We start from the raw sequence: 14,049 nt of genomic DNA on the forward strand, positions 1-14,049 counted from the left end.
TAGTTATATGCATAACCTTACGTTTTCCTGCTCAGGTTTTCCTCCAGCTGTTCTGCTTCCTCCTGATTGGTCACACCTGCTGCTCATCTCATCCACCTCAGGCCTAAACGCCTCCAGATTCTTCTCTTCCAATCTGATGTCCTCCAGCTTCTCTACATGTTTTATTTCTTAAACTCACTTTGATTCAGTTCCAGATCAATTCTGTCCCAGTTTTATCTGCTGCGGGTGAAATGTTGCATCAACAAGTGCATCCGGCTGACCAACAGGTTCCTAAATCACATCATGCAGCCAACTGAAGGTGGCGCTCGAGTGCAACAAAACAGCCAAACAGAGATGGACGGAGTTCAGTCAAACTGTGCATTCCCCACCAGTGAGCTCTTCAGGGTCTGAGTAAATATTTGCACCTGCTAAAAAAAATCTCTGCAGCAGAAAAACGCTGAAAAATCTTTTTCTTCTGCTTTCAGACGAACAGGTTTGACTCCTTCCCTCTCAACAGGTAGAAAATCATTCAGATGCTGCAGGAGTGAAAATTAATCCACATTTTGGTCAATTTAACTCATTTAATAATTTCACTGAAACTGTTACGAAGTTAAAATGCATGAATCACAAACGATGAGCGCAGAGACAAACACACTCCGCTTCCTCATACGGTGAATTTTTACATGGTGCTTCTGCTCACTGTGCGCGCGTGCACGTACGACTGGGATGCGTGTGCGCGCAGGCGGAGGACCGCCGAGCTGCAGCCGAACGGTGAAGCAGGCACAAGCCGCCGAGCGCGCAGGGAGAGCCGCAAACTGAGACTGCGAGGAGCGCAGAGGGAGCGTCAGAACTTCAGTCCGCACGGTAAGAGCCCCGCATGCCGCGCCCTGCTCCTGGTTATTTACCCCTCAGGAAGCTCCTGACGGCTCTGGGGGTTTATTTTTTCCACCTTTTGTCTCTTTTTTCCCTCCATGTGTCTCCGGGAGGCAGACGCACGGCGCGCTGCTGAACGGAAGCAATCAGACAAAAGATGCAAAAGGTTTTATGACATAAAGTCAAAGAAAATGGTTGGAAATGTTCTTGGAAATTTAGAAATTAAAGTTTAAAATGCCCAAAATGTGCACGCGCTCTGAAAAGGGGTGTGTCGGTCTGGAGTAACGCGCTCGAGCTCAGCCGCTTTTTGACACTTTTATTGATGAAAATGCGCCTTTAGCGCTGCGTTCACGCTCCATTTGTAATTTTTATTCATTGAATCAAAGTTGTCTTATGTTTTCACCGATTACATTTCCTCCGGCTGCTGGCATGAGACCAGGGGGGCGGATGCTGCTTGATTTCCACCCAGAATTAAAGCTCTTCCTCGGTGTCTGGATTCATGTTTCTCTCACTCTGCGTCTCTAACCGCCTTATGTCACGATTCCGATGAATTATTGATGCCACATTCCTTTTTTTTATTGCTCTGGGAAGAGAGAGGGGGAGGATGGAGGATGGAGGGTGAGGGGGTGGAGGTGGGAGAGGATGGAGGCTGATGGTGCACCTGAATCCCCTCCACCTCTTCACATGCATCTCATTGTCTCTGTGCGCTGCGGTTGTTGCTGCATCGACGTGCCGCTTATTTCTGCACACAGTCAAACTTTATTAGCCTTCCTCCGTCCGTTAATTGCCTGGTCCTTTGTTTGCCGCGGCACGCATGCGCAATGTGTGCAGGGTGTGGATGGGAGAGACGCCACCTTGCCTATAAAACAGGATGGAGAGGAGGATGTTTTCTCTTTCATGCTCAGTGTGCTGATTTATTCCACAGAAATGTTTGGTTGATGTGAGACTCGGAGCCGTTTGAAGGATCCGGTTCTTTAGAAGAATCTGCTGATGTTCAGAGAATCTGCGTGAATGAGGCGTGTTGTGCGTGAGTGGAGCCCGTCAGTCCTCAATGCTCATCAGCTGCTTCATCCTGCAGCCAAAAGCAGAAATAAACCCGAATCACACATGATCTGATTATTAAATAAAAAAATTAAATAAAAAAGGAGCATCGATTGTTTTCTAAATGCTAACTTTGAAATTAAATCTGGATTTTGTGAAACATACATTTATTTTATTTAAATTACACATTTTATTTTTTTTTTTATTTAACAAAAAACATAAAATTACAATTATTAAATTTTTCAAATGTATTTAAATGTAATTTTAAAGTTATATTTAAAATAACTAGTTATTTTAAATATATTAAATACAATTATTAATTTTCAGTCATTTTAATAAACATCTCAAAATAAAATAAATATTTTACTTTTTAAAAATATTTTAAATTTAAATATATTTTTCTATTTGATGTATTTCCCTTTGTCATTTTTAGTCATTAGTTGTATTCTTCCAGCACTCCTTAAAATTACTTTCAGCATCATATGATTAATGTTTGTGACCCTTGACCTTTGGTTAGCTAATTAAATGACTTTTGTCATGTCAGAAGTCATCCGTTCGTTCCTTCTGGTCCAGTTTAAACTTTAAATCCAATAAACCAACTCAAACATTTCAAGCAGTTTAAACAAAAACTCAACAGAATTAATAGAGATGTTTACTTTTTATTATTCATAAAAACTTGATTCAGGGTTGGAATCCCTGCGTGTTTCTAGATGACAGCATTATGTAAACAGTGATATCTGACTCCAGATCATGTTTCATGTGCGTCTGAACTCGGGGTGAGTTTTGCACCTGCTGAGCTCAACAATGAGCAGCACAGATGAAGCTTCAGGTTCAGAAAAACCTCCAGTTCCAAAGCAAACACACCGGAGACGATGTTTGCTCTGAAATCAGGTTCCTGCAGGCGGACAGGAAGTGGCGACGCATCACGTCCACCTGCAGGCGGACAGGAAGTGGCGACGCATCACGTCCACCTGCAGGCGGACAGGAAGTGGCGACGCGTCACGTCCACCTGCAGGCGGACAGGAAGTGGCGACTTCCATAAAAATCCATAAATACTTGAGAAAGTCTAAAAACGCTGATAACTACCTATTTTAATCATTCAAACACCAAATATGCCTTGATACTCGTTCATATGTTCAGAGGAAACTGACTTAGTGCTGCAGAAGCTAACATCTACAGTCTTTGGGGTTCAGCCAATCGGAGCCAAGCAAAATGAATGCAGCTCTTTGATTGGCTGCTTTTGAAACGCCAGCCAATAGTGTGAAGCAGCATTTCAGCTTCCTATGATGTTTTACTTTAAATATTTTAGATGAGTTTTATGAAAGAGTCTGCAGTTATACAGTATCGTTGGTCTGTTGTATAACAATAAATCTGACTAATTTTAATCCAATTAGCCAGAAATGGAGAATATATCCTTTATTCTTTCTTTAAAATGTGAAATTGACTCGCATTGTTTTGACAGAACAGCCTTTAAACATCTTTAACTTCCTGTCTTGAGATGTTGCTCAGTATTTTTAGTGTTCTTCCTTCACAGTCCCATTAGTTTTGTACAGTGCACCGTTTCCTCCCGCCGTAAAACGTGACCAACTGCATGATGCTGCCGCCGCTGTGCTTTACTGCAGACTTCCTCCTTTGCCCTTCAAATTGATGGTCTCTTGCTTTTGGAGTCATGGCTTCTTCCTCTCTGCGTGGTTTTTCAGTCCATGTTGGAACAAAACGTTTTACGATGCTGGCGCCTCGTTAGCTTCCATGTCCAGATGTTGACCGATGACTTCCTGATGATGTCACTCAGAGGCCGTGTGTCTGTCCTTTGAAGTTCATCCAAGTTTTTTAACTCAAAGCTGTTAAACTGACCCAGACATCATCTGGTCTTTCCCAAAGTGGTTACAGAGATTGTAGTCCAAGTCTAAATGCAAATTGAAATGTAAATATTGAGTTTCTGGCAAATGAAAAGCTTTCAAAAGTAAAGCAGCGTTATTGTTTTTATTAGAAATATTTCACTTTCTGGCTCTGGGCAGGTGGCTGGAGCTGATGGACACTTTATTCAGACAAATAAAATCTTCTGAAAAATAAAATGTTGGGTACAACATAAATTATTTCAGTTATTGTCATGCGAGTGCAAAGTATTTTGTGTTCCAGTGACCGTGTTGCTTTTCTAAAACTGACCAAGTTCAGGTGAGAAAATAACAGAAATGTGGAGAAATTTCAGTAATAAAGATGTTGGCCAAGTTTTGAAAACTGTTGCAACAAGTCTGGATACGTTTGTCGATCCAAGTTGATCAATAATCAATATGAATAACTGCTGAGTGAAGTCAGAGAGCTGAAAACCAGCTCTGGTTTTCTGCACCTCTGTTCACTTTAAAAGCTGCTTCCCTCCTGTTGGCTCTGAGTTTATATTTTGTCGGGGAAGTGATAAGATCTGAACTTGACCTCCACTATTCTTGCTTCATCTCCTTCCTTCCTTTGTGAATTTCTTGGAAACTGAGCACACTTTATTCTGGGCAGAGCTGCAGCAGCAGCGCAGCAGAAATCGACATTTTGGCTGAATTTAGCTCGTGATGATCAGCAGCAGTCGGCTGCAGCAGCAGTCGGCTGCAGCAGCAGTCGGCTGCAGCAGCAGTCGGCTGTCGGCTGCAGCTGCAGCAGCAGTCGGCGGCTGCAGCAGCAGCAGTCGGCTGCAGCAGTCAGCTGCAGTCGGCTGCAGCAGCAGCAGCAGTCGGCTGCAGCAGCAGCAGCAGTCGGCTGCAGCAGCCGGCAGCAGCAGCTCGGTGTTTTAAAGCTGATAAGCCTTCAGGCTGCGTGATGGGGCTTCAGTGTCAGCGCTGCGTGTCGGACTGGCAGGAATGAGGAACTGTGAGGCTTCAATTTCCTGTTTGAGGAAGCATGACTGTGTATTAAAAGATTGTAAACTTTTTTTAATGTTTATTTTGGTGGCGTTTCAGCTGAAGTACGGTCAGAGTGCAGAGGAGGTTAAAGATGACTGAGGCTGTGACTAGACAGGAGGGACAATACCAGAAACCTTCAAGTTGGTTTATATAGTTCAATAAGAATCAACATATTTTTTTAAAGTGAGATAAATTTGTTTCTTTTCTTTTTTAACTTCAGAGGATTGTTTTGGCTCATGCACCATAAATATCCTCAGACTTGGATTCTCATGCAGGAACAGAAATATTTCAAACGCAGCTCTGTCAGTTTTCTCCCTCCTACAGTTTCACATATTTTGATAAATGGAGAAAAATGCAAAATGCACATCAGTCCATTTATTAAAATAAAAGTTTTCTAAACCAACCTGACGTAGAAATCCATAACTAATAACTGGTAGAAAATGGAAACTTATGAGTCTCTCAGAGCCCTGGAGGAAGTTTGACCCTCTGCCATATTAGAGGGTTTTTAAGCATGAATAACCTGTCCAGACTTTGACTAGACCAGTCCAACATCGGAACTATTTCTTCTTTATATTTGGAGAGATTCAGAGACGGACCTGCTGGTGAACTTTGGATCATCTTCCTCCTGTAAAACCCAAGTTCTCTGAGCTTAACGTCACTGACCACCATCATACGGCCGCCATGATTGACTGTTGATATCCAACATTTGGTTTATGTCAGTTTTTGTTCAGCTGAGGTTTTGGCTGTGTGGTGGTGATGTTTTGGCAGGTTGGCCCCCCCTGTGGCCCTCTGAGTCCCCAAACCTCAGGAATGATTTCATCACCTTCCAGCCTGATGGATGGCAGTAAATTTTCTCGTCTGTTCTTGGGTTTCTTTAGATTGAGACATGAAGTGCTGCCTTTTTCTGCCTGCTTCCTGTTGTCGGTCAGGTTCTATTTAAAGGACTTCTTGATTCTATTCGGGTAAGAATCATGACCTTTGACCCAAAAACAAAAAGGTTAACCAGTAGAAACGAATCCTCGAATAATTCAGGCAGATTATCTGCCTGTAGGACGTTTTAAACAAACGCCCAGAAAATGAAAATGAAACTGCAGACGGGCTTCGTTTATCACAAAATACATTTAACGAAATGTGAAAGTCATGCATCTTATTGCAGACGTATGAGGAGGTAAAGTTTGGTTAATGTTACATGTATCAGCTGAGCATAGCGGCTTCCTGTCATTAGCTCACGGTTTACTGTCAAGCTTTTACTGCAAGTGTCAAAAAATCTAAGAGCAGAGAAACATCAGAGTGAAGAAGCAAAACCTGAAAAACCAGAAAGGATCCATTTCACCACGGCGTCCAACTCGAGGCTCTCGGGCCAAAACCAGCCCACTAAAGCTATTTATGTGGCCATTGATGCATCAGAGGGACACATGAATGAAACTTTGAGATAAACATTGTGCATTTTATTAGTCGAATCAGTTCAGCTTTTATTTATGTAGAACCTGATTACACCAATGTAAAAAGATGGTGGAGTTAGTTACATTGTTTTTACAGTTTAACAGGAAGTTTTATCAGTACGTCCTGCAGCAGCAGCTGAGTGAATTCATCATCTAGATTCAGCACCAAATGAAAATGAGTTTGATAAACCTGCTGTGCATTAAACTGAATGTTAATTTAAGGAGCTGGCTTCCATTTTAAGACATTTAATCTGCCAGTTCAACACTACAGCGACCCCCTGCTCTGCGATCTGGAGCGTTATCTTCGGTAAACGTGCCGCCGGATGGACCGCGCTCCGAACCAGCGACGCCTCGGCGCCGATGCATCATGTCCTCTTTCACCCTGAGCGCCATCTGTCACATCGCGCCTCGTCTTCCAGGAAATTACAGTTCAGACCGAAAGCGACATTATCTGATATGTGCCCCGGTGGCGCCGCGATGGATGAGCCGGGCCGAGTCCAGCTCCGCTCCGCTGCAGCCCACATCCACTCAGCCGTCCTGCTGGACGTTTAATCAGCGGAGGGGCAGATAAAGGCCCGACCGGCCGGCCGCCTGCGCCCCCCGCTGGAGCGCAGCGGCTCCGTCCGAAAGGCTGAGCTGATGAGGCTCACAGCTTTAATGGCCAATCAAATCTCATTTGTCTTCCTGAGGACCCGGCTCCTGTTACGGCCTGATTATGGGAGCTGAGGCGCGTTTCCAGCATATTAAACTCAGATTAAATATAAATAAATATGACCTGTGCCTGAGCTGGTGCCTCGTTCACCCTCTGAACTCTTCCTGCTCACAAACCAGAAGAGGAGCTGCAGCTTTTCTGATTTATGTCTTTTATTTAGGAGTTAAAAATTAACAGCAGGATTTTTGTGATTCAGTAAATCGGAGGGAATCATGTATATTAATATCCATTTAAACTCTGCAGACATCCCCAGTGCAGCAGCCATTTTGTTTCAGGGATCTGCTCTGATCCACTTTTATTTGCTAAAGAAAATGTTTGACAGAAGTCATAAATTAAAGGTTTAGTTGCAATGTTTGGTTTTACAGCGTTACAATCATGATTTTATTCTCTAAAGCTTTAAAATTAGTTATTTTCTTTGGTGTGGAAATATCTGTGAGCCACTAAAGATCAGATTCACCCCGTCTGACAGCAATGTGACATAAAAAAGAGTTAATCTGCATAAACGAGTTGTAGTTCTGATTAATTTACAGATTTTTCTCCACATGAGGCTCAGACCTGTAACAGGCTAGCAGTGCAGCTAAATGAGCCTCGTTTCTCTGAACACTGAACGGAGACGTTTAAGCAGCGATAGCAGCTTAAACTCAGCCTGATGATGAACGGCCGTCTCTTCTTCTCTCTCTTCACCGGCAGTCTGGAGGAGCTGCCAGGCCGCTCGCCGCTCTTTGAGCGAATCTCAAACGGCGCGGAGTCTGAAAATAATGAGATGGAACAACAGAGTTTATAGTCGTAGGTGCGGGGCCCGCTCGCCTCGGCGCTGCAGTCCCAGTTCTGTCAGCTCCCATCAGCGGCGCAGAGACGCAGGAAGAAAGAAAAATTACCAGCAGATCTCTGAGCTGGATTCCTTCCCTTTGCGAGTCTGGGCCGGGATCAGGATCAGTCAGCGGTGGGAGGCGCTGAGGAGCATCAGAGGAAACCAAACCAGCCTCAGACCAGGACTGGGCAAAAACACAAGGAATTAAAGAAAAACCAAACGAGATCAAACATGAATAATTAACTTTAAAGGAAACGAAATAGAAGAGACACAACATGTACATCAGGGGTTTCCAACATGCGGCTTGGGGGCCATTTGTGGCCCCTGGATGATAGAAATTTGTCTCGGCATCAGATTAACTTTTTCTCAATTTAGACCAAATCTGACAAAAATGTTTAGATGCAACACAAAGTATTAATTTAATAATCCAGCTCTGCTTTCCTTTTAGAAACATCATCACACTAAAGAAAACTTTGGTTCAACTGAATCGGCTTTTAATTCAGTTATTAAAGCTTTGCTGGATACAGGAAGTGTTTTAAAATAAATAGTGATATAAATCATGTTTTTATTCCCCAGAGCAGATTACATGCTTCTGAGTTTCTTCAGTTGAGCCAAAAATAAAAGAATAATCAGGAAAACCTGCAAAACCGTCTGAAGTTTTGGATCTACAACCATTTACACATTTCATTTACTAAGCTTATTATTTTAAAATAACTTATGAAATCTGAAGAAAACATTTTGTAATTTTCTTAAATATTTTTACCCACAAATCCTCCTGAGTTGGATTTGGGTTCATGTTCCAAAACATTTGGACTCTTCTGACCAGTGTCCCGTCCAGACAGTGCGCTGCCCTCCAGTCATGCCTGTCTCGGTTCTGACCCGCCGGTGTTCTGGGGTCATCTGGAGTTCAGACTCCGTCCTGGCCTGGCCTCTCGCCGCGCCGCCGCTGACTCCTGCTCTGCCGTTTTGTCTCACTCTGCCTGCGTCTCTGTTGTGGCTGGGGACAGTGGACGCCTGCCACGTCCAATCCGCCAGGCTGACTGTGAGCTGAGGACGCGCCGGTGACGGGACGGTTCAGAGCCGGCGGTCGGTCAGCGCAGACAGAATATCTGAGTCTGCAGTTTGGGTGAATCTGTAAGAAATGGATGAATTTGTGCTGTGAGATGCTGAAGCTACTTTTTTTGTTTTTAAAGACTTCAGTGTTCATTATGTTGATTTAAAGGCCACTGCCAGTTTTCAATCTAAGATTAGATGGAAAAAAACATCCAGACGCAATCAGTCTGTCTGCTAAAGTCACATGACTGAAGAGAAGTTCACTCCAACATCACTGGGGTTCTGTGGAGCAGCTATGATTATCTTACCTGCAGTTGGTAGCAGTGGGATGGATCTCAGTTTGGTCAAAACTTAATGAGGAGCAGGAACCATCCGAGAGCAAATTATCATCTTAAAGCAGACATGTTATTCAAAATTCACATTTTGCACATTTTTGTTCTTCAATTTGAGTTTCTGCAGCTTCTAATATCAGACCAAACATTTAAAAACATCCAGCCGTTTCTGGGAAATAAGTCCATGTTTTTTTTTCTGTAGAATTAAATATTTCAAAACCCTCCAAAATGTAACATCACAAATCAGCAGTTACAGCCTGTCGCCTAGCAACCCCAGCAGAGTTCCGCAGGTCGCCTAGCAACCCCAGCAGAGTTCCGCCGGTTGCCTAGCAACCCCAGCAGAGTTCCGCCGGTCGCCTAGCAACCCCAGCAGAGTTCCGCCCGTCTCCTAGCAACCCCAGCAGAGTTCCGCCCGTCTCCTAACAACCCCAGCAGAGTTCCGCCCGTCTCCTAGCAACCCCAGCAGAGTTCCGCCCGTCTCCTAGCAACCCCAGCAGAGTTGTAAACCATAAATGTATCCTAACCTGATCACCTTAAACTAATCAGTCTTTGGACTTTGCATTAGTTTCACATAAAAAGTGAAATTTCAATCATGAAATGTTTGCATCTTGTATCTTTTGTGTAGTATTAAAATTTGTCACAATTTTTTTCAGTGTCACGTTCTCCACTGTCATTTTTATGTTTTGTAGTTTTTGATCATGTCAATTTTTACAATTGGAAGAAAAACCTCGAAGCTGAGAATAAAAACCAAAAGAAACTTTTACTTTCAATTCATCAAACTAACAGTAAACCAGCAGTTTGACACGACTGCAGGCATTTGAGTCCTAAATTTAAATATAATTCAGTATTTTTTTGTCATTTGGTCAATATTTCCGTGTAGATGAATGGATCCCTGAGCTGAATTGGATTAAAGTTTTTAAGCATGAAGTCTTTTAAACATGGTGGGAAAGCTTCAACCAGTTCTACAGTATTTGAGCAGACATTTTTGTGAGCAGCTCTACTTCTGCATCCTTGCTGCAATTTGCTGCAGAGTGTTGCATGTGTGCGGCGCGTGGGCAGCAGCTCAGAGCTGCTGCAGACTGTCAGGGAGTTTGGGTTCTTTAATCTTCATGCTGATTCTGAGAAGCATTTCAGAGACGATTCCAGGTGCAAGCGTAAATATGAGAGAAAAATCTCCAGAATGGATTTTATCTGTGGCTCAGATTCAGGAAAAAACTCTGAAACATGAACACTGGTAACTATAATTACACATTTATTCACCTTACAGTCAAATATTAAAAAATACATTTTAGTTTTGAATCAGTGGGGTGGATATTAAAGGGGCAGTATTGTGTAAAATCAATTTGTTTGAGTTTTACATCATGTTATGATCTTATTCCCTCGTATTTATTTTTTTCATTAATGTTTCAGAAATCCTTTCATCTCCATGGCAACCATTCAGCTGTGTAAAATGCCTGGGTGGATCTAGCCCCGCCTCCGAGGCGCAGCTCCTCCTCTGAGCTTCTGCCTCACAGAGCAGCTCCTCCCTGCTCAGCTCCTTCAGACTAGCCAGCAGCGATTGGCAAAAACCTGGTGGAGCTGCTGCTCAGAGCAACACTGGTAAAAACATTAAAGGGTTAATAGAGGAGCCATGTTGGGATGACTTCCTGGAGGCGGAGCTTCAGAAAGAGCAGGAGCTTCTTAAAGAGACAGAGGCCCAGTTTCAAGGCTTTACATTATAAAGTCAAATCTCTTGTCATCACTGAGACGGTTTTAGGTAAAATACTGCAGAATTAAACAAATTTAGAATAAAATATTAAAATTTGCACGTAAAGACAGAACCCTTACATCCTGTTCATTTAGGAGTTAATTACAGTTTACATTTGGACCCCACTGGTACCATCAGAACCACTTCTGATCTGACTGGATCAGAAGTGGGTCCAGTCTTTCTAAGAGAAAGACAGATGTCTTTCTAAGAGATCTGTCTTTCTAAGAGAAAGACAGATGGTTTATTGGCCTAAGTGACTGGAGGACTTCATGTTTCTAAGAACAGATCAGTTTTTATTTTCCCACTGATTTCATCAGAAAACAATTCCAGGCTGAGAACAGAGTAAGGACTGATTCTAATCTTCTAAACGTGTCTTTAATTTGTAGTTAATGAGCTAAAACATGGAAAACAACCAGCAGTCTATTAAAAACATTTTCCTTCAGAACATTCCAGGAACGTTCTCAGGAAAATAAAACCCTCGGCTCGGCCGCGCAGCGCCGCAGAGATATTGATTGATGTTGGACCGTGTCTGGCTCCGGCTCGGGCCCCGGGGCCCCGGGGCCCCAGGGACCCGGCAGACAGATGGAGAGGAGGATGGAGCGGGACACGGAGGAGAGGAGCAGCTAGCGGTGGCTTAACGCTGCAGAGCTATTGATTGACACCAGAGATAAAATCCTCCTGAAGCCGAGCTGACAGCCAGACAGACGGAACAATCCGGCCAAACGGAGCGCGGTCCCGACCCGACCCGACAGATTACATCCACAGCAACAAGATTCTTCACTATCCATTACTGATATCTGCTTTTATTCACTTTATCTTGTAATGCCGAGTTTTTCTACGAGGTTTCTGCTGCTGGATCAGAGCGGTGGCCGCGTTCAGCGCCGCCTTACTGAGACAATGAGAAGCTTCTCTAAAGCTGTTGGAGCACAAAGAGGCAAGAAGGGAAAAACACTGAGAGCAACCAGGGATTCAAAACGGAGAATAAAAGTAACTAAAGGAGAGGAAACACCGGAGTTGCTCTGAGCATTTAATGAGCTCCAGTGTGAGTCTGAGAACCAGCAGCTCAGATTAACGTCAATCTGCAGTTCGTCAGTCTAACCTGGTCAAACTGAATTTCTGTCATTCAGAACGTGAAAAATGCAACATTAGGATAAAGCATAGAGATGGATGCAACCATGCAGGCTTTAATGCTTCGATCCTCAAGACTGAAAATCTTTGATTTTGCCTCCAGGCTTTGAATCCTTCATTGGATAAGAACCAAACTGGACTGATTGACAAACCAGAGCCAACATCCAGCAGCTGATCCTTCCTCAGCTCACCTGGACAGCCGAACGTGAAGCATCCATCTTCAAGATGTACAAAATGCTAAACAAAGAGAAAAACTGTGGTTTTGTGTGTAGAGCCGCATGGCATTGTGGGAGGAAAGGCTTTAGCTGCTCAGCCTCTCATGGTGAGCAAAGGAAGCAACTGAATGCAGCTTCTGAAAATTGAATTTGAATATTACAGTCGTGTGAAATGGTTTTTGGATGCAGAAACGGTGGAGCTGCGTTTCTGTCAGGGAAACATTTGAAATGTAATCTAACAGGCAGAGACTTTGATCTGTTCAAACATCCGCCTCTAAAATAGGAGAAGTTTGCAGCTCCAGTGGTCAAACCACATCATTTTATCGGATCGGCATCAGTAGATGTTTCATCTCAGTTATCTGCCTGCTTATCCAAATGTTGTTCCTGCAGCTCTAACAATCATTATAGCATCTTTTTATGGTCTGACGGCTGCGGTTACTTCTGTTTCTGCTGAGGTTCCTCATGTTCGACACCGAACTCTTCAGCAGGTTCAGGTGACTCTGGATTCCTGCGTTTGATGGAAACAGAACAAAAAAGGGAAGATATTCAAAAATGCACAAAGCGTCTCGCTCTGCGTTTGATAACAAGCAAACGCAGCTGGGAACACGAAGCCAGGCCTCCACGAGGAAAACCAACAGTCTGCCTTTATGGTTATAATCAGGTTTCACAAAGATTCAGAGAGAAAACTCTGACACAGTGCATGAGAAGGCTTTGATTATGTCGACAGCGTTGATGTTTTTAGTGGTTTGTCGTATTGGGTGATCAGGAGCCCAAACTGGGAACCAGTAGCTGCATTTTCATTATGAAAAGGCAGAAAATCGTGTTTTCTGCCTTTTCAAGGTCAAAAAACTGATCCAAACCCCATCGATATTTATTATTATTACGTCTTTAGTGTGACCGATCTGCATGGTTCATACTCTGAGCTGAAGTTGTTCAGGTTCAGAAGCAGAAGCCGACAAACTGGTCAACTCTGAAACAGAGAAGAATTTGGTGCAGATCCCAAAATTCAGAGAAAAATAAAGACATGAGGTAAAATATGGATGTGATGCAGGTAAAACCTTAGAATCATGTCAGAAGCCACAGAATCGGGTTTCAGCTGATGTTCCTTCTGGATTAAACCCTGAAGTGATGAAAGAATCAGGAGCTCGTCCAGAAGGACGCAGACGGGCGCTGAAGTCGTAGCAGCGCGGGTCTGAAGGTGACGGCGTGTTCGGAGGAGATTATTGGCAGGACTTCCTGTTGGACAGGAAGCCGCAGCCAGCTGTCGCAACAGTTTGAGTCTTTGAAACGACTAAAATATCCTCTGCAGCCGACGCTCTGCTGGGCTTTAGGGTTATGATTTCCACTTTATTCATGTTTATATTCGTAAAATATACATGAAATGGCTGCTTCAGGTCCACCAGAGAGGAAAGGAGAATCAAAAGGAGAAATGAGTGTCTGATGGTAACGTTTCTCTGAACCAGTAACTGAGACAGGAATGAAAATAAATCCAGGAACAACTGAACATCCTCAGCAGTTTATCTGAACAAACGGGGGAGAAAATGGAGAAATCCACAAAAAATGACAATAATATACATGGAACTGGAGGCAGAGAATCATCAGAGGCTCATAAAACAAAAACTGACAAGAAATAATTTGTAAAAAGTGAAACAAAATGAAATTTAATAAACGGTTCTAGTCATTTCAGTTTGTTCATATAGCAGCAATTTTCCATGAACGTCTCCTCCTCAAAGGTCTTTAGAACGGAAATAAAAAAACGGTTATTACATAATAGAAGTTAAACGAGACATAAAAGTATAAAAGAGATGAGACAAGAAAACAATCAACAAAC

At 43.2% G+C, this 14,049-nt stretch overlaps 1 protein-coding gene and 1 long non-coding RNA gene across 2 annotated transcripts in view; one reads left to right on the forward strand and one right to left on the reverse strand.

Annotated features, from left to right (window-relative positions):
- Positions 1–734: 734 nt before the first annotated feature.
- The window catches only part of basp1 (brain abundant, membrane attached signal protein 1), a 39,251-nt gene continuing 25,936 nt past the window's right edge, over positions 735–14,049 (forward strand). Inside the window, exon 1 of the mRNA XM_007577122.2 lies at positions 735–843. The gene's annotated coding sequence lies outside the window, so the exon portion shown is untranslated. The remainder of the gene's footprint in view (positions 844–14,049) is intronic.
- Positions 7,258–8,092, reverse strand: LOC107833693 (uncharacterized). The gene is made up of 2 exons (XR_001659459.1): positions 7,811–8,092; positions 7,258–7,681 (listed from the first exon to the last, which is right to left on the reverse strand). It is a non-coding gene; the product is annotated as an uncharacterized LOC107833693 (long non-coding RNA).

This window comes from Poecilia formosa, unplaced genomic scaffold, assembly GCF_000485575.1.
Source record: "Poecilia formosa unplaced genomic scaffold, Poecilia_formosa-5.1.2 Scaffold428, whole genome shotgun sequence".
Classification (NCBI taxonomy): domain Eukaryota; kingdom Metazoa; phylum Chordata; class Actinopteri; order Cyprinodontiformes; family Poeciliidae; genus Poecilia; species Poecilia formosa.